At 40.6% G+C, this 26,658-nt stretch overlaps 1 protein-coding gene across 5 annotated transcripts in view; it reads right to left on the bottom strand.

Annotated features, from left to right (window-relative positions):
• NLG-5 (neuroligin 5) overlaps window positions 1–26,422 on the bottom strand; it is a 250,622-nt gene extending 224,200 nt beyond the window's left edge. For all 5 annotated transcript variants that reach the window (XM_076365774.1, XM_076365775.1, XM_076365777.1 and 2 more), the window contains exon 1: window positions 25,192–26,422. The gene's annotated coding sequence lies outside the window, so the exon portion shown is untranslated. The remainder of the gene's footprint in view (window positions 1–25,191) is intronic.
• Window positions 26,423–26,658: the final 236 nt, after the last annotated feature.

The following is a 26,658-nucleotide window of genomic DNA, read 5'->3' as shown; positions in this document are numbered from 1 at the left end:
TCTCATAAGGATTCCTTGATCTTCAAGGACCATTTTTTTATCTCCCGCGCGAAACAAGCACCGTTTTGAAAACAAACTCCGGCGAAGGGATGACGAAACGGTTGGTGAGGTCGCGAGGAAGGCGAGGAACAAGGTGGGGAGGGGGGGTGGAAAAAAGCGTTATTCTCAGCCGCGCCGGTGATATGAATAATTAATGCGCACCAGAGCGCACGCACAGCGGGAACGTGGGTGTGTTTCCGGGGCGCGAAGAAGCATTCCGTTCCTGAAAAAGAATTACGCCGGCTAATTGGTGCATTTAAATTTCATATGACCGTAACCGTATTTGCAATTGAGATTATTTTATTAGCCAGACACGCCGGGTCGGCTTCCCTCTCCATGGATACGCGCGAAAACAATTTGAAAATCATCTGGAAAAGGACACCGAATGCTAGGGGACATTTTGAAGCTAACAGGTATAGATATACAGATTTAAAATTCGATTTTAATCAACGCGACAGTAAATAGAAGAATATAATATATAACGAATACATTTAAAATATAAATATTTTAATAAAATAACAGCGAATAAATGAAGCAACCTGTGATGAATAAATGTGTAATATGATAAATATAACAAATATAAATGAAAGAAGCGTCGTTTCAAGTGAATATTGACGTTTCCCATTTCCTTTGGGAAGGAAATTTTTGCATTAAAAATTCAAATGGGAGCCTTCTGATATTAATTACGAGGCGAGAATATTTTAATTAGAAAAGGAATTGCAAAAATCTGAACGCGCAGATGATAAAACTAGAGTGGGAAAGCTTGAAGTAAACATGTTTTCGGGTAATTAAGAGGGGGCCAGATGTATTCGCGGGGTTAATAGGAAAGAATGTACGCGAATGACGTACCGGAGGTCGTCAGGATGAAAATAGAAGGGTCGTTCGAATGAAAAATTAATGAAAATGCATTTACAATGTTAGGAGAGGAAAAGGTCAGCGCGGGTTTTTTTATCCTGCGGGGAAAATAATGAAAATACTTTTATTGCCGTGGCAACTGCAACGCTGCAGCCGCAGCTTTAAGTGAAACAGATGCAGCTGCACCTTTGTAACGATGCAATAGCGTACGGGACGACTTCGCCGCGGCTAATTAATTTTTCTAAAACGTATTTCGTGATGTTCCGAAGTTTAAATAACTTTCCTTGTTGCCAACAATTACACAAGTGCTATGCTCGACTACAAAAAAAAAACGGAACAGATGAAAACAGGCAGAATAACCAACGGAATAATTCCAACTCAAAAAATACCTAGTAAAATGCTCACCGTAAATCGATAATAACCACACGGAAATTCCAGCCGGACCGACTTTGAATATTTTATAAACAACGAAAACTAAAACGGAACTCGGGATCATTCGTACATTTTACATACTCGTGTGTACTAACGAACGAAAAGTCGTAAAATTGCAACCGTAAAATGCTGCGCGACGATCAATACTGTGTACTGCTGTGAAAAAAAAACAGAAGTTTCGACACTGGGACCAACAGATAAGCTCGGAATGACCAATTTCCGATTTCTCCTCTTACACGTAACGGAAAAGTGCATCTTTTTTTCAAAGAAGTTATTTTGTAAATTAATTGAGCGTCGTGGAATCGAAATCTCAATGGATATACTCCTGTAATGTCACTAAAAGAAAAGATGAGCAAGAGTTATTTGACTCTCGAATACTTCTAACGTCAAATGAAACGATAAAACCTTCAAGGAAGCTGATATTAATTTGCCAAATCTTGTAACTGTCTCGAGTAGTCGATAATCGAAGTGGAAAGAGACCAGAGACAAAACAGCCCACCGATTTCAATCAGGTCGTAATTTGTCTTTTCCCTCGTCCAACCTGCAACAGTCCTGTCGACTCGGAATCACGGCCGCGGGCAACATTCTTCAGGAAATTGCGCGCGTGTTCCAAGTGCTGCTCTGCGACTTCAACGCCCCCGCCCTCCTCCCCGTCGCTGTCCACCACCGGACGAGGTTCGTATCTTCAAGTTTTCACTTAAACACAGGACAGCAGCCGCCGACCATCCACCCGGTTTCTTTTTATTTCGCTTGTTTCAGACGAGGATACTTGGCCTCGTGCATTCACCCCTTTCTTTCTCTTTGTCTCTCTTTCTCTCTGTCTTTGTCTCTCTTTGGCTCACTTCTTCTGTGTCTGTCTGTCTCCTTGTCTGTCTTTCTCTCCATCTTTCAGTCGCTTTGTCTCTCTTGCTCTTTATCTTTCTGTCTGTCTCTTTTCCTCTCTTCCTCTCTACATTTCTTTCCCTCTATCTTTCTTCTCTGTCTCTCTTTCTCTCTATTTCTTACCTGTCTTTTTCTCCCTTCGCCTCTCGGTCTTTTCTTCTCTCTTTTTCCCTTTCCCAGCCGTTCGTACTTCCTGTTCGTCTTTTCAGACCACGGGATATCGAGATCCGGCCGACGGTCATTGTGGTTTACGAGTTTCTTTCCCCAGCATTCACACGTAATCTCCCAGCACTTTTCTACCCGATCGAAACGATCTGTTTTTATCGAGCTTTGACATCTTTCTCCTGGTTAACCCTTATGCTGGTGACCGGCTATCCATCTTGAAACTGTTGTCTACGCAATTTTAATTTGTCCTCGTGACAATTTGACAAAATCGCCTCGAATTTCTATTTCCTTAACGTTTTTAAATACGGAATTTACATGGAAATATCGTAACACTGAGATTTTCATAATTACAGACATTTTGATTACCAAGATAAGATTTAAATTCGCTGAAACTGGATCGAGGAATGACGAAATTCTCGAATGGAATACGTGCTTTGGGTATGTTCGAAATTGTAGACTTCCGGTATTGATATAGAGGAGTTCCAGATGCAGGGGAAGTTTCAGGGAAGTTTGTGTCATTGGGGTGAGTTTGTCGGTTGATAGGAATGGAGACGAAGTGTTATGTTGTTTGAAGTTTTGTGGATGTTTAGGAGAAATGCATTTGGAAGAGGATGTTTGATTGAATGAGTATTGTCAAGAAAATTGTGCGAGACGTTATGCTATACAATTTACTTATTATTCATTTATTCATTTATTTGATCGCCAACAAATATTAGTTTTAATTTCGTTGTGTCTTTTCTTTTGAATTATTACTATAGAACACCTTCTATATGTAGTCGACTATATAAACAATTTGTGTATTAATTATCTTGGATAAGTATCATGGATCCGTTAAGAAATTATTTATTTTAGAAGATTAATGTGTATAAAGTCTTCATTCTTCAAACATTAATATTTTTATAGGTTCTTACATTTTCGAAAAGCTTCCTCTATGTTTAAATACATATATTCTGGTTGTTGATATCATATCCTGATTAACAACCGATAACTGGATGCATTTCTACGTACAGCGCACAATCCATATCTTCTTTATTCGTCTTTACAACTCACCCAGTATTTCTGCCCTCGTGAAATTAACTCTTTGTGGTCGAAGTCCGGGATATACCGGACAATGAACCCTTCCCATTATGATTAAAGCGCGGAAGTTTATGCAGATATACATTTTAATAGAGAAATTTAAGGGTAATAAAATTTACCGTCCTATATAAATGGTTTTAAAGAGTTAAAAGTGTGATGAAACTCTATTAAACATTAATGAAGATTGCCTTTTGTAATAATACTTCGAACATTTTCATAGGTTGTAACATTCTCCGCTGCAATAATGAATTGAAAAAAAATTCTGAAAAAATTTTAGTAGAATATTAAAATCGTATCACAGTCTAACATTATCACCATAAAAAGATACCTTAACCAGATAGAATACCTCACAACGATCGATCTATACATTCATATTCCAGTCGTTGTAAATACCAAAACAAATATGAATGAACTCCCAATAACTCATTACGGATGAATGAACCCTTCATAGCCGAAAACTTGTCAAACTTCTAAGAACGTTTTCCTTAAGAAACTAAAAAACACTAAAAAAAAAAAAAACAATACGTCAATCTTTCATTGTCTTAAATTATTCATTTGCAATTTCCAATTCTAAATATGAATTCTCCAAGTCATACTTACTTGAATATTCAACTCCAAAAGGATTAACACTGAAACTACCGAGCAGTTAAATTGACTTCCCAAAATTTCTCTATAGAAACTCCAAGAGTGCATCTATCGAGACTTTAGTTGGCCAACAATTCAGCTTGCGTATTGCTAAATCAGTTTCTTTAATCATTTCTCACAGAAACATCTGCTAACTTTTTAAAAATTGCAAAAAAGGAGACATCAGGAGCGAGTGATTTCGACCTGTTTTGTAGTTTTAGCGTTAATTAATATGTAGGAGGCTAGCAGGTTTCCCTAAACATAGTAATTTATTCTCTCCATAACATTCGCTCTTCATTCAAATATTCATGTGCATGTACAACGTAGTTAGAGTTTGAAGATTTATGCAACAGCTTTTCTAAAGGTGAACGCTAAGTCTGGGCGCCAGGTAAATACACGTTCCGCCTTTTTACCTGCGTTCATTACCAACCAACAGGAACCGGCGGCTAGCGCTCGACTACGAAGGCTCGAACATTACCCGGGCAAAACAGCCCTCGAAATTAGCTCAACTTCATTCTCCTCGTTTACTTTGATGAACGGACGCGGTTATGTTTAATCCTGGAACTGGGTCGGCCAGCCGTCGTAGACCCATGCCAGTCGCGAATGGTTAGACGGCCGGCTATTTCGACGGTAGTACCCTATGATTGTTGGATCCCCTGATGAACGAGGGATGGGGGGAGAACTATTTTATATTCAAGTGGAAAGTTCGGGTATCTTGGAACTGGAAATGTTAACTGGAATTTTGTGAGAATGTCGTATAACCAGTAAAGGAAGTTTGGTGAAAATGAACGTTGAAGTGACGCGGTATGCTTCTGGTAAGTAGAATAGAGCTATATAGTGCGCATACTTCGATTCTGTAGATTTTTTAGGATTCATTGAGCATTCATTCCGTGTTAGAAGTTGAGAATTTTCAGGTTGATCAACTGGAAAATTGACCTGTCGTTGAGAGATCAATTTGCAACTGTGGTAGTGTCGAGGTTTGGTCACGATTTTCAATGTGTCAGAGTGATTCCTTTTCAACTACATCGCTTGCACATTAAAGTGCATACTTCAAACTTTAATTCTGCATGTCGGAGGTTGAACATTTTCAAGTTGGTCAATTCGGGAATCGACTGGTTTTCACCGTGTCAATTTCTGCTCGCGACCTCGATGTTTGATCGTGATTTTTAATGTACCAATGCAGTTATATTTTTATTGCAACTATTTTCACGTGCAAATGCATAGTTACAATTTTGTATATCAGCAGTTCAAAAAGTTCAAGGTAATGGATTCAAAAATATATTGATTTACCAGTAGTCAATTTTTTCCTCCAGCAACTTTGACGAACGACCACTGTCTTACTTATTCGTCATTTGACAATTTCATAGAATATGCACGTTTTTAGTACTTACATTAATACGGAAGCAGTGAACTGCATTTCCTCGTATAATCATTCCCAGAACACAGCTATTCGCTGTCTTCCGATCTCGCCGAATAGCATTCGGAAGTAGTAAACAGGTCGGCTCGCTTTTAATCCTGCGAGTGTTTGCGAATTTCGTCGAACTTCGCGCTCGAGATGATTCCGACGGGGCATTGTGCTTCAAGAGTCGAGAAGTCCTCGAGAGTTCGTCTTACTCCCGCTCGTACCCGTCTCTAAACTTACACGCGGAGTCGATCTCGTGCGACTTTCTCAATCGATTCCACTCGGGACGAGGCGGCAGCAGGAGGACCGAGTCAGGGAAATTTTATGAGACTTTGGAACTTACGGAATTCCGAATTACACGACAAAAATTACAGTACCTTACAGCGTTGCATCCTTCAAGAATGGTGTTAAGTAACGAGGAAACTTGCCGTTTGCCACGAGTATTCCTTTGATTCGAATATCCTTCTATTCACAAATTAGAATAATCGAAAGACACTGAAAAATTATTGATCTAATAAAATATCAACTTTCCTAAATATAAGAACACTGCACGTCTGATCACAAACGAACTGTTTCTACTTGCACCTCATGCTATACTTAGAACAAGTCGCATTCATCTTCGATTCTAGTAAAGTGGAAAAGAATTTTTTATCTTACTTGAATGTATCGATGAAAAATTATTGATCTAATAAAATATCAACTTTCCTAAATATAAGAACACTGCACGTCTGATCACAAACGAACTGTTTCTACTTGCACCTCATGCTGTACTTAGAACAACTCGCATTCATCTTCGATTCTAATAAAATGGAAAAGTATCATTTATTTTACTCGAATGTATCGATGAATTGTGTTTAATGTGTAGAAAGTTTTCAGAATTCTCAAGATATCAAGAATGCTCAAGTAACTCCATGCACACCTAGCAAAGAAATTGAAATTTCTTCGCTCGCAGCAGCACAGACTTTTACCCGGGATATCCGAAGTCGGAGGATACAATTACACGATTTCGACTACAATTATAACGGGAAACACGAAGTGAACGGATTCCCCGGGGATTTCGCTGGTAATTTATGTCTTCCGCCGCAGGAAAAAAGAATCGCTTGAACCCGAGCGCAGAAAAGAACATCGCCGCGCTGCTGGGAAAGACGACGAATGAAAATGCAGGGCTCCTTGCATAAACAGAAAGCAATTAGCAGAAATACACGAGGAAATATGCGGCTGGCGCGGGAATATCAAATGAACGGAGCCGTGGAATGACGATAACGCGGCGACCCCGGAATGCAATTAAATTATATGTATGAAAATAAATTAAACGATTCATACGAACCGGGCCCAGTCGCGCGAGCAATTAAACGTATCGTCGATAAAAATGATATTAAACGCCCCCCCCCCCTCTGTCGCCCGCCTCGCGATGTGTCACTTCAATCTAGAAATTCCTCCATTTTTTTCGCAGCACGAACACTACACTCGGTCCATGAAATGTATCCACCGCGAATTATTGTCTCACGTGTACCATTCGTTCAATGTTAATGTATGCTAATTGCAATGGGACCATTGTACGATATTATTGTACACTATTCCAAGCTAATTGCCCGTGTACGCATTGTACTAGACGAAGCAGGCGATTCTTGCAATTGGATCTTCCTGCGCTGTGTTATCGTAACACATGTATCGGTCGAGAGGCTATTCAATCGCCGCAGGTGAATTCGAATGAATGTAACTTCTGCATTAAAATTGATGTATAGATGTTCAATTCGTTTCGAAGAAAATACAGTTGAACTTTAACTCTTTGCACTCGAAATAATCTCAGCAGCTCTGAGGTACTTTTTAAAAAAATTAATAGGAATCGCATAATATTAATCCTTTGTACCCTTGCTGATTTTATATGTGAGCTACCAGTAACGCTAAGCCGTTTTTCAGGAACCGTTGATGGAAATGAAAGAATTATATTGTATCTTTAAAAAAAGTATAATGGCTGACAGTAGTTACTAATATATTTGTCACCGTAACGGCATCTACGAAGTGCAAAGGGTTAATTAATCAAACTGGAGTATATGATAGAATATCTTCGATCTTATAGATCTTCGAGTTACAGAGATTTCTTATGGAGCTTCCGAATACAAACGGTTCAGCAAACGAAACTTGCTATTACGAGAGGTTTGTATAACGAGATGATCACGTAGCTCACTGACTGCACAACACAGGATACAAAACTGCACGCGTAGTCCGAAATTCGAAAGTATACTTGTATGAAAGAACGCTTCTCAAAGGAACGAACTGTCCAACGGTAATCCGAGTTAAACGGTCTTCCCCGGTTGCCAACGCAGATTCTCGAATCCTTAAAAGAGGCCAGTCTTCTGTTCACGGAGAATTAATCCCCGGAGTAACCCGGTCTGTTCGCATTAGCTTACTGGCCGTCGACAAATATGAAGTTAACCGCCACCGCCGCGGACGTAAGACGCGGTTGTATACCACGGATTCAGAATCCCCGGGGCGATCTTCGTTCTCTTTCATCTCTGCCATTCTGTTCCGGCGGCCTCTCTCCATCGCCGACGCGAATACGGGAAGGGAAGCGTCTCGGCAGCGGCACAAAGACAACTTTGACTCCCGCGGAGACCAATCCCTACCCCTTCTTCTACCTCCCTCTCTGACTATCACTCTCGGTCATCTTTCTCTCTTCTTCTTCTTCTTCTTCTCTCTCTCTCTCCCCCTCTCTGATATATCCTTCTCTCTCTATGTTTCATCTCTTCTCTCTCTCTCTCTCTCTCTCTCTCTCTCTCTCTCTCTCTCTCTCTCTCTCTCTCTCTCTCTCTCTCTCTCTCTCTCTCTCTCTGATATATCCTTCTCTCTTTATGTTTCATCTCTTCTCTCTCTCTTTCTGATATACCCTTCTCTCTCCACGTCTCATCTTTTCTTCTTTCACTTTCTTCCTGTCGTCCATCCTCGCCTTTCTCACTCTGATCCACCTTTCTCTCCTCTATGCTTCACGTATCTGTCTCTCCCTCTGTCTTCGATCTATCCCTCTCTCTCTATGTGTCACATCTGTCCTTCTCTCTTTGATTCATCCCTCTCTCTCTCTCTCTCCGTCCGTTTCATCCAGGCATCTTCGTCGACCCGCTTTGAAGACGTTATACTTGTCGGCCAGCTCCGGCTTATTAATAAATCATTATCGTCGTCGGGACCTGCACTCGCCCCTTTTCGAGCGACCGTCGTTTTCGTTCCCCGTCAAAGCGAGCGTCAGCGTGGGTTTCGTCCGTCCCTTCGCCGTCACCGCGCGAGAAACCCTTTACGCGCGGTTCAATTATATTCTCCGCTCCCCACCGTCGCCGGTGCTATCTTTGTAACTCTGTCAAGATTTTACACGCCTCGATCCTCTCTCTATCTCCGCCCGCCTACTTTCCCCGTCTCTTTTCACCGAGGTTCCCGCGCTCGGTTTCTCCGTCTCTATTTTCCACGCAGACTGTAACGAGACTCAAGCCTTCGTCTGCTCCTTCCCCAACAGCTTTCCCATTCCGCGTGGAGAACCTCGTTAAGGGAAATTAATATTAAATAGTTTCGAGATCTTCGCTCTCCCTTCGTACCCTTTCCCTAGACACCGGAGAGGGTCTGTTTAATGGGAGCAACGTAGTGTTTCGGAGATAAGGGGCGGCGTAAGGGGTAAATGTGAGTAGAATCGGAATTTAGGGGTTAGCATGATGATGCTCGGCGCTGTTGGGCTTGTGATGGAGTGGAAAATATGTAATTACTTCTAGTTTAATGGAAATGTGTGTATGCTACTGCGGTAACTGTTCTGGAATTTGGTTAGTGGATGACTGATTTGACTCGATCTGATGTGATTGAGGTTTCAAATCTTAGCTTGCGCTTTCAGCTGACTCAACTTTGAAGCGAGATAGTGTATTGACTTTGATCTTGATTTAACCTGTGTCTTAACTTAACACTTAGAACAAAGTTAACTTCTGATCTTGAGTTGATCTTGACTCAAATTTGGTGTCAGCTCTTGATCCAATTAGCATCGTTCTAATTGACGTACGGTTTGGCAGAAGTTTAACTAAAACTTAGGTATACCTTTGTCCTAATTCCTGATTAAACCAACATCAGATTTTCTTCGAAACTCTATGACTTATATTATACACGACAGTTTCGCCATACTGCTACCTCAAAATGTACGTTTGATTTCGATTTAACTCTAGCTCAAATTTACGTCTACTTTCAACCCAAATATGTTCCATATCAAATCTAGTTTTAACCCAAGTTCTGACTGATTCTATTCAATTTCGACGGAGCGTTTAACTTCGCCTCAACTTATTTCAAAGTCAAATCTCTCTCAAACACCAACAGAGCTTCCAATCTCCCACTGTTGAATTTAGTACAGTTATCTCAATTGAAGGAGTAACTATAAAGCAATAAAAGCTCTTTAAAAAAAAGAACGCTCGCCGTCCCGACGTTCGAGGAACTTCCTAATTCCAAACGTCCATCGTCTGGCCGGCTCAAAATCAATTCCCAGTTCGAATAAGATCGGACTTTCCCGGGGAACTAATAACCCGGTTATTATAGAAACTTTAAAATCGTTTCTCTAACTTCAATAAAATCTCAATCGAAATTCGGAAGACGAAGGAAACACCTCGGACGATAAAGTCCCTGGAGACACCCGGTATAGGGCGATAAAATTGAAAGAGAAAGAGAGATCAATAAGCGTCGGTGACACCTCGGGGGTCGTGGCCGCCACAGTTATTTTAACGCGTTGCATGTCGTACGATTTCATAGAGCAAAATACACAAAACGGAAAAAATTTAATATTAAATCATTTGATTGAATTCCATTATGATTATTATATAAGGTAGCATTATTTTTAATATAGAAATGTTTCTAGATAATCATCGTTTAACCCTTTGCACTCCATAGACGCCTCTCAGTCACCACACGATTTGGAGTTACGAAGTATAATATTTACTGTTAAGTTTCGTACGATGCATTAATAGTGAAATATTCAAATAAAACAGCCTTTTTCTTTAATTTGATTCCTCGTTAAATTAGTTTCAAGAAATGTTGACTGTATTTCATCGGAAAGTGTGTTGGATGTTCTTGCTAGGTACCTCTTGGAGTGCAAAGGGTTAATTAACTCTAATCGGACTACGATGTGACTTTGAGTCATATTTGAACATTTTACTTAAATTTTTTGATTATTTCATATTGCATTTCCAAAAGTTTTTTGGGTTTTTAAAATTTGGACCCTATAAACAAAAACAATAACATTTTAATCATTCCTTTTATTCTCATAAGTGACTGAAAGTCATCAGTATGATTCGTTATAAAAACACATGATACGATTAGGGTTAAATGAACAGTAGTAATTCGATTTAGTCACCGGTCACCCTCATAGCATTCAACGTATTAATCGTATCTCGTCGACCAGCCGAAAACAACTCAGATACTCTTCTACTGCGCTATAATGTCCATGAGCGATCGCATTCCCGGGAAACCATAAGTCTCGGACGGTGAGGGGGGCAAGTAATTTTCAGTCTTTCAAGTTTCACGCCTCGCTCGCGTCAAGCTCTCAATGGATCCGTTAAGAAAGTAACGAGAAAATTTCCGGGCGGCTTGGAGAAAACGGGTCTTAATTTATGGTCATAATATCGTTGAAATATTGCTCTATTCGAAGCTCGATAATGAAACACCATCTCGCCGCGCGGCTGTATAAAATCTTCGGGCGAACGGGATCGCCGGCGTCGCGTTGTAATGCGATATCGCGTGGTACGGCGGCGCTCTCTCTGAAATTGCGACGTGAATATTGTAAGACGCGAGAGAACCTCGCCTGGTCGTGTCATTAGAAAATAGTCTGGAAGCCTGTCGATCCGCGATCGACGCCATACGTTTACGAGTCCGTGGATTTAAAATGGAACGAGCATGCGGGCTGTAACTTACGGCGAGACAGCGTTTAACGCTTCTTTGGTAAAAGATGTTCTTCTATTTGTTTAATTCAAAGGAAGGTGTGAATATTCTGTGATTCGATGTAACGTGGTTCTTGCTATTGAGAACTAGTTATTTAGAACTTCTTATTTAGTAGATTCATGTTTCGTGAGTTCCTGTTTATTAAATTCCCATGTACTAAATTCATATTTGCCATGTCCCTATTGACTAAACTCATGTTTACTACATTCCTATTTACTAAATTCATGTTCATATTCCAATTCACCACTGACCACATTTTCTGTTTATTAGAAACTAAGCGAAAAATATGAAATCCAATCTTTCTGTCTAACGCTTCATTCTCGAGGAACTCGAATTTTCAAATCTCCCATGCGTATGGAATTATGACTATCGTTAAAATAACAGTTTCCCGTGCGACACGCACCGTATACGGTTCGCAAACGATACCAGTACAATATTTAAGAGTCACTGGCGTAACCTAATAATATAAAACACTATTAAATTCTTCCATTCGCCCGATTCTTCGAACCGTTTAATTTCCAACTGATTTAGAGCGAAATTTATAAGCGATTGGGCGGCGAACGTTCGTCCGTCGAACCTCGAATCGGAAATAATTATTATCGTTGCACGCGCGCTTCGATTTAGTTCCAACGATTTAATGGAAATAATTAATTACTGGTATAATACAATGCCGGAACGATGTTCAAAAATCGCGCATAAAAATAATTAACAAAAATGGTGGCCGGGCTCGTTAATGCGTCTGAATGTGGACTGTTTTTTAAACAATATTCCGCTCGCGGGAAGATAATTAAAACGCCGATGCTTAACTTCTCCTGAAACGAATGTATTAATTAAACAAATGTCTCGATGCCGTTCGAGTTCTTAAAAAGTAATTAGTGTTCAGCGAAATATGCGAGTGGACGGAAAATGGGGGGCGCGGGAGCATAGGGAAAAATATCCAATTAACGGCACGGCGTGTCTTTTCCATGGAATAATCGCGAGCGACCCGGTTATTCGATAAACCGTTAAACAATCGCGATTTTTCGAAAAGATTTGAATTTTCCGCGCGAGCGCCATTGTGACCGCTGGAGCATGACACAGGCCGCATGAAAATGTGTTAATAAGACCGTTAAATAGGGCAGTCGACCCTGGATCTAAACAACCGTGACGGGGTCCATCGGAGCTTGCAATATCCCTCTGAACGCAGTAAAATTAATAATAATTATTATTCTAAAAATGACAAATACAGCCGACGTATGGTAATAATTAACTATGTCGAACTGGATTACTCAGGAGCACGAAGTTGTTTTGTGAAAATTCTAATCATTACTTAATCCCAATTTATATGTCGTAAGTGGAAGATAATAAATAATAATATCTAGAAAAAATGGTAACATCTAGTATATAGTAATCATTAACTGATGGTAATAATTACCGCGAGAGATCAAATTTGTTTTTTTGTTCCAAGAATAACTTTATTTCAAGACGATCAATTTATTTATTATTTATTTCACTTTTACTTCAGATAACATAACGAATACATCCTACGAAATATATAATTCATTTCATTTATTCCCAACTATTTTCTAAGCCACCGAAACTGACGTTACTCAGAGGATAATCCAGTGTTTACAGACAGTGACATTAAAAACCGCCTCAGTCGCATTGTTAAACCACCGGTCGACCTAGAGACGTTTCCAAAACCCTAGCGGTTCAGCTTGTCCCCTCGATCCCGCCTTTCCGAGTTTCCCCCTGGTTTCCGCCGGTAATCTCAAACGGCTGAAGAAACGCGGGACGAGGAGGAGATTAAGCGAAAAGTGGGGTGTTCGGTCGATCTGCGCGGCCATAAGTAAATTTTAAAAATTTTATAACAACTGAACAATTTTTGCTGTTTGAGACAGGTGAATATGCAAGGAACAATGTCCTACAAATCTTTTTATCCTTCGAGCACTCGACAAATGGCGAACCATCCCGAAAGTTAGACAATTTTCGATTACGCGTTTTACTCTTAAAATTTCTCGCAACGTACGTTCTGGAAAAGTTGTACGAATTTTTCTTCAATATCAAAGTTTTCAGGTGAGTATATACTCTACCTTCAATAGTTCATTGCCATTTTACCGTAAATCTTTATGTAAATATCAACATTTTAACACGACGAATGCATCATCGATATTTCATACAGTTGTGCAACTTCATGAATGATTTTGTCATAGCTCAGAACGCGTCTCGGAGTTGTTTCAAACATAGTTGTATTCAGTGAATTTTTGAGATTGTTATCTATAAATAAAATCCTCTGCATACGTCCGCCATTTTGTTCTACAGCGATTTGTTTACCGCGGCACGCCGCAAATCCGACAACCAAACGCCGCGTGTCGCGATGTGTGTTTCGAAAATCCACCTTCCAAAGTCATTAAGTTTAATACTTCGAAACAAATCTTTTTCTTATAAATTTATATCACTTCTAACTTCAGCAATTTTTCAACGGAAATATTATGATTCTCTAATTTTGCTCACCAATATACAAAATTTGCAAAAAATCGATAAATCGAACAATTATATATTACTTATGATGTATTATTATGCATTGCATATTATATTATCGTATAGTACATCATATAATATATGATATATAAATATATATCTTTTACATATAATTACAGGAAATTATATATAATTTATATGAATACATTTATTATTACATGCCATATAATTGCATACTATTATATATTATTATATCAAATTCTCATATTTTCTAGTGAAAAGTCGATATAAACCTGTCTTCAATTTTGGCCGCTCATATCGTGCAAATACGCCACTGTACGTCGCGCCATGTGGAATTGCAACCTTAATTGGGACCACGAAAACGTTCGGCCAGGGAGGAAGGGCTACGGAGAAGGTGGAAGGGTATAGGGGAAAAGAAAGAAAATAAAAAAGTTCGTTTAATGAGCGACTAAGGGTTGCCACTTGTCGAGACGCCGATTCCGAACGGCCTCACCGCTGCCGGAGGATATTTATCGGAGCGAAATTCTTCCAAGGGACTTTTCTTCGCTCCGAATACGCTTCAATTTACTCGGCACGATTACAGGAACCGCCTGTCACATCCACTTTTTCCTGTGGGCTTCCTGTTTTATGGACTGATGTGACGCGTGAATATTCATGCGACAAGGGACGCCTAACCCTCGTCATTTTCACTTGAACGTGCATAATTATCTTAGCATAGATTTGTTTATTAAACTGTGTGTTCCTTTAGAGTTTCTGTATAAAAGTGCAGTTTGTTTGTAGTAGAAAATCGGTTATTTTCATTAATTTTAATTAATTGATTTTTTCACTATATTACATTTCTTTTTTGTGTTCAGTACTGGGTATTAATGAACAAGCGATTAATACAAAACAAATGATGAAGAGGTAGCTAAAATTATTTATATGAAACCATATTGCGCTTAGTTGCCGACAAGTGAATTTTTGGCAAAGTTTACTTCTGAACACCAAGAATTAACTAAATTTGAGACAATCCAGCAATTATTATTTCAATACCAATACAGTACAAGAGATCGACCATCATATTAACCAAAATATTTACTATAATTCAAGTTTCATTATTACGTTTTCCCATAAACTTTCAAATTAAATGCTGACATAGAAGTGTTCAGCAATTAACGATCCAAAGCAATTTCATCAAATTTCTACGAGAACGGAGCAAATTGTAAAAGAAAACGTATAAACAGGTATCCTGAGTATCTTGTTGCTAATACGAGAGTTCACTCGATAGAATGTAGGACCAATCGTGTGTTCCAATTCCGCAAAAGAAGAAAACCGTGAACGTTTCTATTTAACGGATTTAGGTGGTCCGAAATGGTCACCACCAAACGCAATTTCCTCTGTGCGTCCCTGAACAGAGAGAAAAAAAGGCAACAGTACTGCTCACCCTTTCCGCGAAACCGACAACACCAGAATTCTGCGGGAACGGTGCTATTCGGCGGGCGATAAAAAATCAATTTCCCTTCCATCTCTCAAAACGCGGTCAACCCATCGGCGGAGATCGGTGCAATTTGTAATCCCCATTCTTCACCCTCTTTGTCGAAGAACGGCCGATGCATTGTCGCATTGAAAATATCGGGACTTCGAACATATTCGTGCGGTCGTTTTTCACGAAAATTTCGATAAAAGATGGACCCCCGGCATCGGACGTGATTTAATGAGACGGGTAATTTATTGTCGAAAGTGTCCAAGACCATATTGCCGCGAAACAATTAGCGAATAATAACGGCTACCTTCCAAACGTCTCTATAAAATATATTGCCGTAAATTTTCGTTTTTAATCTCATTTAAAACGGATGTTATTGATCAATGAACGAGATTTAATTCTCCGCGATTTCAAACATCCTTCACTAGGATCAAATAAATTATTCGAGTACCTATCGCATATCTGCCGGAGAGATCTCTAATATAATATTATATTTTGTTATTAATCTCTGCTATCAGATAAAATCGGATTTCAAAACATTGAGTCGGTCACGAAATCCTCTTAATTTATAATTTAATGTTTACCTCTCGTATTCGATAGACATCATATTTTTGTTAACGTATTTAGTGTATCGAAAAACACTTTGCAGTTGTGTTATACTTTGACCTTAATTTTCATGCTTCAAAGTGCTAGGCCTCCTAGAGAGTTTTCTTCAATTGGTATTATATTTTAATGTTAACTCGCAACATTCGATGAAGCACACTTCAAAGTATTAAATTTATCCATTGAAAGGTTCTCTCGAACTGTATGGTATTTTAATGTTAATCCTCGGTATTCGCTGCAATCCTACTCGAGCAGTTAAAGTAGTTTTCCATGAATATAAATCAAAAAGTCCTTAAATCATAAAGCAAAAGTTATACAGAACTGATTTAATTATTTCAATATCAAAATATCAGCACACTCTGTCCCCTGCGTCTACTACTCAAAAAACTCATTTATAATTTTTCCATAATACATATATACCTTCGACATATCACCTATTTCCAGAATTTTTCTCTATCTAAAATGAGGATCAGTAATACCTTCAACAATTCTCATTCCCAAAGTCTCCAACAGGAATTTATCACCACCAGAATCCACCAAACCGAACACACAAAACCCAAGTCCCACGTTTTAAAAGAAAATTCCCAAGAAAGCTTACCAAAACTTCCACAATCCATCAACCACCAGGATCTCCCATCAGACCCACCGCACAAAAATCATAATCCGCAGAAAGAAAAAGCAAATCTCGAAAAAATCCACCAAGAACTAAACAAGAATCTATCAACCGGCAGAATCTCCCGTCTCAGGCAACGCGGCGCGGAGCATAATCCCCGAGAGTAAAAAGCAAATGAAAAGAAAAATCCGCCAAAAATCGTGGAAGATCGGCGTCCCCTCAGACTGTAGAATAAGTAAGGATGTCGCGGGAGGTATCAGGGATGAAAAATTAAGGCTCTCTGTGGCTAACAACCTCGCCGTGGCGCAGCTCCGCGAATGTTAGAGAAGAAACCGCGTCGAATCGAGCGAGAGGAGCGAGGTCGTCGGTTGTCCAAGCGACCGGTGCCGCTTTTTCCGCGTATTACAGAGCTTCTTCGCCATCCAGCCGACACTGACGAATGCTCGGGACCGTTGGAAATTATCTCGCATAAACTCCGGCGAGAGAGGTATCCCGCAACGGCCACCTGATGTTCCAAGTCCCCGATGATACGAACGGTCGGCTAGCGTCCCGCGTTTTTCCGTCGACGTCGTCTCAATCCATTTTGATCGCGTCGCGGAACAGCGAGATGTACAAGGCTCGCCGGTTTTTCCAACGACGACAGCCAGTGAATTTCTCTTCGACGACTGACGACGGAAATGAACCTCCGCCCTTGTCGATCTATTTCTATGTCCCGGGCCGTGTCCGACACGGTTTAGATGTTTGCCAGCGTAGTTGCGGAATGTTGGGGCAACCGTTGCTCGATCCGAAACCGTCGACATTCGAAGCGAAGGAATTCGGAACGACGCCGATTGTTCGGCAATGGATGTTGTTTGTACTTGATTTCGGCGGCAGCGTTGTGAATAGCCATTGTGGACGTTGGTTTAGTTTTATTCGGGTTTTAATTCGATGAGTGTTTTCGCGGAAGAGCTCGATGGCCGGACCCGCGTGTGTAATAATTGGTTCGCGTTCGTCGCGGATCGAGTTTATGTTGGATTTGCGTTGGATCCGTGTTGCGTTCCTATTGAATACGCGGGATTTGTATTGGATCGGTGTTGAATGCACAGTGGATTTCTAATGGACATGTATTGGATCTCTGATGAATTTGTGGTATTTTTAGGGCGGATCTGTACTGAGTTTGTATTGGAGTTGTCTTATGCTTCTTTTCCGTTGTTGGGGTATTTGGATTTGATCAACGTTGAATGCATGGATTTAGTACGGAGAATAGTGGATTTCTAATAAACTTGTGCTGTGTCTAAAGAATTTGGAGTGTATTTACATTGGATCTGTATCGAATTTGTGTTGCGTTTATATTGAAATGTATTGAGTTTGTATTACATTTGTACTGAATCCGCATTAAATTTTTGTCGCATTCGTGTTAAATATCTATTAAAATTGTATTAGAGTTGCGTTGGATTTGAATTGGAAACAAGATAGGTCACCAAAAATGTTCCTGAACGAAAAATTTCGCATCTTTTGTAAACGTAGATCTTACCAATTAAAATGACAAGCGGTGCGCATTCATGTTAAATACCCCGGGATTCCTAACGATAAAATTTATATGATGTAAATCCTTTTACATCGACCCGTCCCCTGTCCCACATAATTTTGGTTAAATTCAAACTTGTTATTAATCCTACAGTAATCTCTCTCCCATTGTACACTACGCGATACACCGGGCACGCTATTGAGCGATGCAAAACTGTTACCCGTTCGGTTTGCTACAATGAATAGACGATAATGCGAACGGGCTGGCGTGCACGAATAAATGGGATTAAACGAAGAACAGCGGTGCTACGGTTATCTATTTAATTAATCTACTAATTTACATTGTTACCAGTGAAACGGGCTAATTTAAATAAAATAAATCTTGTCAGACACGGTCCAGGCACATAATTACAGGAATCGAATCATATTTTTGCCGTCCATTATCCTTCCATTCAATTCGACTGCCGGCGCACGTACGAGCCGACGAATTAAACCGCTCCGAATTTTAATTAGCTGCGTCAGTTATCTGAAACTTCACGAACCAATTATATTTTACCTACTCATCGATCTTTACGAGACCTCACGAAATATCCTCCTAACAAAAGAAATCTGTTACTTCATAATCAATATTCTCAATTAAAAGCTAGGAACGATACACAGAACAACCTCCTTAATTATTTCTTAAATCCTCCAATACCATTCTTCCTTTCTAATATCTATTCACTTCAACTAACATCTAAAAAAATTTGTTTCTCTTTTTTATAATTCTCAGTATAAATTCCAAATTTATATATTATCATCATTACCCGCGAAAGAAATTCATCGAGCATCCCTATCGCCGCTGATTCGCTTGAAAAGCAGTCTCTCGAGTCAAAAGATCATTCCCCCGCAAAGGATCAACATTTCCCGACAATGTTCTCAGTGTACGTTCGCCTTAAATGGAATCCGTGTCAGCCGAGCGGTTAGCTTTTGATTATCGCGCAGACGTCAACTTCTCGATTAAGGAATCGGGCGGGCCTAATTAAGCCAGCCGCAGACACCGCGATCATCGTCGCGGTTCGCCGACGGTGTACGGCGATGAAACGCGAATTCCGCGGGACGCTATCGTCGCAAATATTAGCACGATGCGTATCGTTGGGAGATGGCTCGAGACAGGTGCGCGCTCCTGTAATTCTAAGAGACGTAACAGTATAAGGTATGAGGAAACTAGATGGAAATCTTGCAAAGAAATTAATCAAAATTGAGAATAATATTTTTTCATATTTAACTTGCATTTTTAAATGCATCGTTGGAAGTTTGCGTTGCATGCATACATGTATTACTAAGAGATAACTTGTCTAGGGGTTTTTCGTTGAATGTTTTACTTTTTGATATTTCCGTGGTATTTTGAAAAAAAAATCTTGTCAATAGTTCTAAGCAGGGCAAATATTGTCGAATAACAGAGTATATTATGGCTTAATCATAATTCAGTTGATTTTCAATTTTACGTTTCTATGGGTATTAGACTCAGTTACCTTTCTAACCCCTTTTAAAACCTAAAATTATAAAGTATCATATTTAATATTAAATTTCCTGTAATCCATCAATATGTGATATATCGAAATACAATAGTTTCCTTCCTGAATGTACGTGTGAAGTTTCATGAAGTCAGTTCTAAGTCGAGTATTTCTGGTAAAAAGACTTTCAGAGTGCAAAGGGTTAATAAGTGGTGGCCAAGTGATATCGATTCGATGCCAGGTTGCGCGGCACCGTATCGGCAAACAGCAAATTAGCGTCGAAAATGAGACGAGAACAGATAAAAACTGTACAATCAGTCTGGCATCATGGAATGCGGAGTCTAGCCATCAAGCGATCCACCAGCTTTGCGTGTGCGCAGTCGCGCGCTGCTAGAGTAATTGAAGCCTTTGGACGCCGAAAAATTAACTTTCGCCGTGCAAATATTCGAGCGCGCTCGCGCGGTTTTGAGGGACGAGGCCGCCCCCTCTTTTCCCATTCCGGGGCCGTTCGATTACTTCCGCATGAATTATCCGACGTTCAATTTCGAGTCAAAGTCGGCCCCAGATCTCGACCGCTCTTCTACATATATGTATGTATATGCATGCATGCACGTATGCAGGCTCACGCATCCGCCTTGTTTGCACGAGTTCGTACACCGAGCGCATCAGGAAATTCCAGTTTCCGCGAGGAAAGTATTTTTCTTCGCCCCGGGCGACAGTTATTTCGAGTCCGCGACGAGTATCTTTCGCGGAAAAGTGTTTACCTCGACGTTAACCCTCTTCAACGTGTGCTCGTCGCCGCTACGCTGCGGTATTGGACGAGTGTCCCGGGGAGAACGTGTTTTTTTGAGGTATCCGAGATCCTTGACCTCTTGAAACACTTTTCTTGTTATTGTTGTCAGTAGTGATGGTAATTGTATTGGACGTTAATATTTTATTTATTGGTGGTTATTTGATGAAATTAGGAATCCAATAGTTGACAACTGTGGAGTTTAAGGTCTACAAGATGATTGTCCTCTTGAAACTCTTTTCTTTATTGTTACTGTTGTTGGTGCTTGTGGTAACTGTATTGGTGACGTTAATATTTTATTTATTGAACTTTAATCCCTTGCCATGCAACATCGAGTCACACTCGTAAACAAGTTCCCAAACGGAGGTCACGAAAATTAAATGTCACTGAATTATTCCATTTTTGTTGCTTTGAGTTTTTTCGAACTTCATGCTCGAACCACTCTCAGTCATTAGTGTTATTATTGATAATGGCAGAAGCGGTTATTGTGTTTGTCAACGTGGTCAATGCACCAACCCCTATCACGATACTGGAAAATTCTGATTAAGCTAAATGGCCAATTATTTGATCAACAATAATTACACGCTAGTAATTTCCCCTATGTCGAGCACGTCAGTTCGTTCGACTGAACGTTTTCCATAAACGATGTGTATTATTACCCGGATCATGTTCACTCGTTTGCTAAAAATACATGCATCATTCATCCCCTGTCACTTGATCACAGATTTTTATAGAAATTCATATATTCAAACACTGATTTACGAACGTCAAGAATTTTAAGCATTCATTTATTCATAGTACCGAACGCTCCAATTAAACAAAAATAATAGAAACGTACATTTAAACCTGGTCAGCAATATTCGTTAATTGTGTATCGAATTTTCAAATACATTTACACGATTACACCAAATGTATATTCTACCAAATGCTGCGTCGCAAAATTCAATCCACCTAATGCACACAAAATTATCATAATTACATATTAGGAATACCCAGATCAATAGGATAATTTTCCCTCCGACATTAAAGAAACAAAAATACTGAAACATTCGTAATAAAAAAATCTTTTAAAATGTTTCAATCCCTCTTCCCTAAACAAGAAACGAAAAGTGACAAATATAATTATCAATATAATAAAAACAAACAACTGATTCTCATTTCAAACTGATTAATTTCCATCTACTCCACATAGATCGCACAAAATGATATTTGACCACAAAATCACTGATCTCATTTGCACAAACAGAAACTAAATACCACAAACATTTCAAATTGCGATTCCCCGTCCACTCCATCGCTCAATTAACAAAAATAAAACCAATCTAAACGCGTAACATTCCACGGAAGAAACTTTCAATCGATCCTCGACTTTTCTCATTACCCAAAGATCCCATCATTATCACAATCCCTTAGCAAAACCAATTCTCAACAATAGCTCTAGGAAAAACGCATACCTCCCCCGTCTACGTCGACGCCACGCATCATTTTCGAGGGCCGTCCGTTATTCTCCGTTCCTCGGGATGAGGAGAGAATTCCGGACGGACGGGAAAAAGGACGAGGTAGGAGAAGAACGTGGATGGTAGGGCGAGGAGGACGGGACCGATCGCCGCAACGGTGGCACACATATCACCCGTTACGCGGCTGGCGGCTACAAAAGGATCGCCGGAACATTTTTCGCCGGCGCGTTCTGAAATCGATCGCGAAAAATGCCCGCAGAAAGGCGGCGAAAAATCTCGCGGCAACATTCTCGATTTCACGTTCGCAATTTTCCGGTTCGAAACTGGCGGCAACGAAAGGTGGGCTGGTGGGGGGCGGGAGGGGGTTGGAGCCGCGGCCCGTTATGCGTATAACCGCCGCCGGTATTCAGGGAACGTAGAAGCGTAATCAGAGTGCCAGCGGTGAAGGATCGTCCGGTTGAAAAATCACGAGCAAGAGAATAGACCTGGGGGACGTAAAATTCTGTGTGTGCGTGGCTGTGCAAGAGAGATGGTGACGCTAGTGTAGAGCGATGGGGCGGAGAGGGGGTGATCGGGCGCACATGTGCGCAGCGCTGTATGTAAAGAGGAGCAAGATAAATGAAGCCAGTTCCCCGTCAGTCGCGATGTACAAAGGATAACTTGATATATACAATGTCTAGATATGCAAAGCGCCGTGCAACAGAGTGCATTTCCAGGTTGTCTGGTACGTTCCGCCAGCCTCCCGCCCATTTTCTCGCCACCGCCCTACCGCGACCAAGTATTTTGCTATATTTTCGGGGTAAACATTGCCACTGCGTGGCGCAAGTGAGGGGATTTTGATTAAGGATTGGGAGATTTCGAGGTGGTTGAGTTCGATCTTTCGGTGGCATTGCGAAATTAGAATTATTCGCGTTGGCTGTTGGAATATTGTTCACTAGAGCTGTATAACATTGAGACTATGTATATTTTTTCAGACGAATAGAAACTGAGAAACGAAGATTTTTCACAGCGGTTGCATCGTTAATCTTCGCATACCTCGTATATCTGACTTTGGTCCGTGCGATGCGTCACCGAGGAAATATGTTTCGAAATCTGTACGAAAAATTGTGCTAGCCGAATTTCGGTGTATAGCAGACGAAGTATTGATAATATTTCATATCGAGGAGCTGAGTCGGGAACGTGTATATCGAGCATTCTAGCTTGAATGGAGCATTTTTGGGTCTGAATTCAGTGTTTATTGCGAAGACCGAATACATATTTGTCTTGGGTGAAACATGTTTGGAACTTAGTATGAACGAAACTGTTCGATGTTGTTCGTGAATATTGAAACTACGTTTAATTTGGAACACTTGAATAAGGGTGAGTGTCCTAGGAGACTTCGCTTCGGGAAATTTAAAGGATAATTGAAGTCTTTGACGTCGCTACAGTAAAAAGCCGTAGGTACGATCAATCGCAGGACGAGTCATGCGACCGAGAAGCTTCGGGAAGTCCAATGGAAATGGAGGGGAAAATTGAAGACAGTCGAAAAGTAACTCCCGATATTGGGAAAAGCACAGGCACGACAGAATACATCTCTACTGGTAAACAAGATTGCCAGCCTCATTCTTAGCTCAAAAACAATGAATAGAATCCTCATTCATGAACAACAATGAAGGAAATCTGTTCAACGAAACGCTATAAACATTATTAATTAAATCGTCTTAACTAGACATCGAGCCTTTAAGCAAGATAAAAATGTTCTGAAATGATTCACAGACACAAGGTTCTGTAGAAATTGATTCCTTATTTTAAGTAGTTCAATAAATTGAAAATAAAGTTGTGGAATTTAAAAATCTCTATTTTATGCACTCGTATTTGTAATGAATACATTAATGCACTTTCCAGCTATTATGATGCAATTTTATTGGAGATTCTAAAATTTTAGCATTTGCTCGTCAATATTTATATCGTGTCTTCAAGTTGTACACGAAATATCTAACGGTTCGTTAAGTTCGCATAAATCAGTGTTACCCGATGACCAGTGACCGTTTGAATTTAATCTCGGTTCAGGAAATGCAGTATCAATTGCGACGTATTATGTACCTTTGACGCGGATTATTTGGGCCTGAATAGGAGAATCAGCTTGATTTGCATTGACACAGGTTATTCGTACACGGTGAATTATTAATGAGGAGTTAATTTGTCCAGGAGGGTACAATTCCTTCCAATATATTTTGTAATGAAATTACTGCTATAAATGCGAAAAGAGAATAATTTCATAGATGTTACACATTGTGTAAGTGAATACGGCGAGATGTACGAACCGGTAGAAAATGTTTAACATAATTATGACGTAGCAGATTAATTATTTCAATGCAAGTGTAAAATGAAATTCTTGTATGCTTATCAAATATCCCACGTAAATCCGTAAATGATTTACATTCATCATATTATAGCGGATCGTCATTATCCATGAATTATTTGATATAATCAAATTGTAAAACGATTTATTTTGAACGTACTGTGACATACTATTCATATTAAATGAGGTATCCGATGCAATCAGATGGTACAATGATTTATTCAAAGCGTATTGCAGAATGGACCATAATCGGATAATAAAATGATTTATATCGAGAACAATGTAAAATGGAATCTCAAGCAGGTTACACGATGATTTATTTCAGCCATAACGTGGAACGAAATCTTTAAAGGTAGTACTTTATGTAATCGAGACATGGAGTGTTTATCTCGAACAAGGTACGATAAAAGCTTTCGACCTTCCAATATACACCACCATTCGATAATATTTCATCAGACTGAATAATTTCACTTCATAAGGAAAAATGGAAGTAAAAACACCGCGATATATTATTTCCCGATAATTAATTCTTTACCTGCTAGCTATTATTTAATAAATTGCCAAAAACCAAAAACGAAAGGCTAAGAATTTCTTGCTAATCGTTTAATCCTAAAAACGCATAAAAATTTAAATATTAACACGCCTGAGTTTTGTTTGAATATTATTCCAGAATAAAGAAATAATCTAACGAACATTAATTTATTAAAATACCAACGAAAAACCAATTTATTAAAATACTGTCAATGAAAACATTAGGCATCCAATAAACTCACTTCAATTTGCCAATATTATTTAACTACACGTGTCAATCACCGTCTGAAAAATACCCCATCGAAAACGTCAAATATTTCTCACCACCGAATCAAAAGATTATCGCTCACTTAACATACGACGAAACATCCTGAAATCTGCAGTGATGCTGAGAAACAAACACCTTACTTCCCACGAATTCAAAAATTACAGACCATTATCGTTAATAATGATTCACTACGAAATGACTGAGACAACACCACTTACCGGTGGTTCACACTCAGCGATCCCCAACAGCATCGCTCGCACTTTGCAACTCGTATCCAATCCCTTAGCCGAAATAATTCATGGTCCCGATGGCTTTCACTTCCAGCAATGTGCCGACGACCGTCACCACCGATCCGCGTAAACAAAGTCGCAGACACGCACATGCACAGCTCGTCGACGATGGGAACACGTTCCCGCGGATGCGTGCGCGACGACGTCTACTGACAGACTAAACGCGACCCGTCGCACGTTCACGGTTCCTGCGTGCCCCTACCTGTGCACACGCACACGCGAACGGATTACAGACGCACGCACAGTCACTGATCCAGATCCTTCCTTCCGTCTTATTGGTCACGGTCAATTAGTTGAATATACCGAAACTCCCCCGTGAAATTGGTCTCTACGCTAAACCATTAAATACCGCACCGAAACTCGACAGCCCGTTAGGTCACGTGGCATTAGAACACAGCGGCGCAGCCATCTAACGAACAGATTCAACGCGAAAACTCCCGCACAATGGACAGCTTGTTAGTGTTCCTTCGGACCCGGTCCTGTGTGCCGTCACCTGCAATCGAGTTATATCCCTCTGGCAGCAGCCGCGCGTCAGCTGAGCTAGAATTCAAGGGGATGTCCGATAATCCCTATCAATGCTACACTGTCCATCGAACTTTCAAATGAACCACTGTCTCCTTCGCACTGTACCCTAATGAAAATCAAAGTATCGAACTGTCCAATACTGTAGACAAATTAACAGGCCGAAAGCATCAACGAGATCCTCTAAGTCCAGCAAGACTCCCAGATCCTCTAAATGATCCCTAGTGTCTAGCCAGACTGATCTGCTCCAAGCTCATTTCCCATCGTTTATCAGCCATGTGAACGGGTGGCAGTCCCGAAGAAACCCGCAGCGAGCATCCCGGTGCGCAAGGACCGGTGATCAACCCTCGTAAACGGGCTCCGGATCGACAGGCCCTGGTCCAGCCGCCAGTAGCAGCCCGAGTCGGTGCACGCTGGATCCCGTTGCTCCCGGTCGCATCGATACAATGGGAAAATTGGAGGTCAGTCGGTGACGTAGCGCGTGACGCGCAGGTGGCACGTGACACCGCGGCGGTGGTTCCGTGTGTATACGTGTGCACGACGTCAACGGACAGACGGACGGAAAGAGAGAGAGACAGAGACATAGACCACGTTACACCTGGCACCGGGGCAGCGCGGCGTGACGTTCTGTCCTGGTCTGTGTACCAGGGTGCTACTGGGGATCGCCGTATGCTTGTTTTTGCAGGGCAGCTAGAAGAGATTGGGGAGGGTGTCCCTCTAGCGTGTAACAGGGATGGAATAGCTGGCTCGGTAGAGATGGAGGGCGATAGGCGCGTAGGGGAAACAAAGAGTGGGAGAGATCGAGCGGTGGAGGGGGCCGGGCTAGATGGATAGGTGTGTAGAAGGGTGGAAAGAGGGACGAAAGAGAGACGT

The sequence above is a fragment of the Nomia melanderi genome, chromosome 3 (assembly GCF_051020985.1).
Source record: "Nomia melanderi isolate GNS246 chromosome 3, iyNomMela1, whole genome shotgun sequence".
Taxonomy (NCBI): Eukaryota; Metazoa; Arthropoda; class Insecta; order Hymenoptera; family Halictidae; genus Nomia; species Nomia melanderi.
The sequence above is the reverse complement of the archived record's forward strand: the minus strand, read 5'-3'. Positions and strand labels throughout refer to the sequence as shown.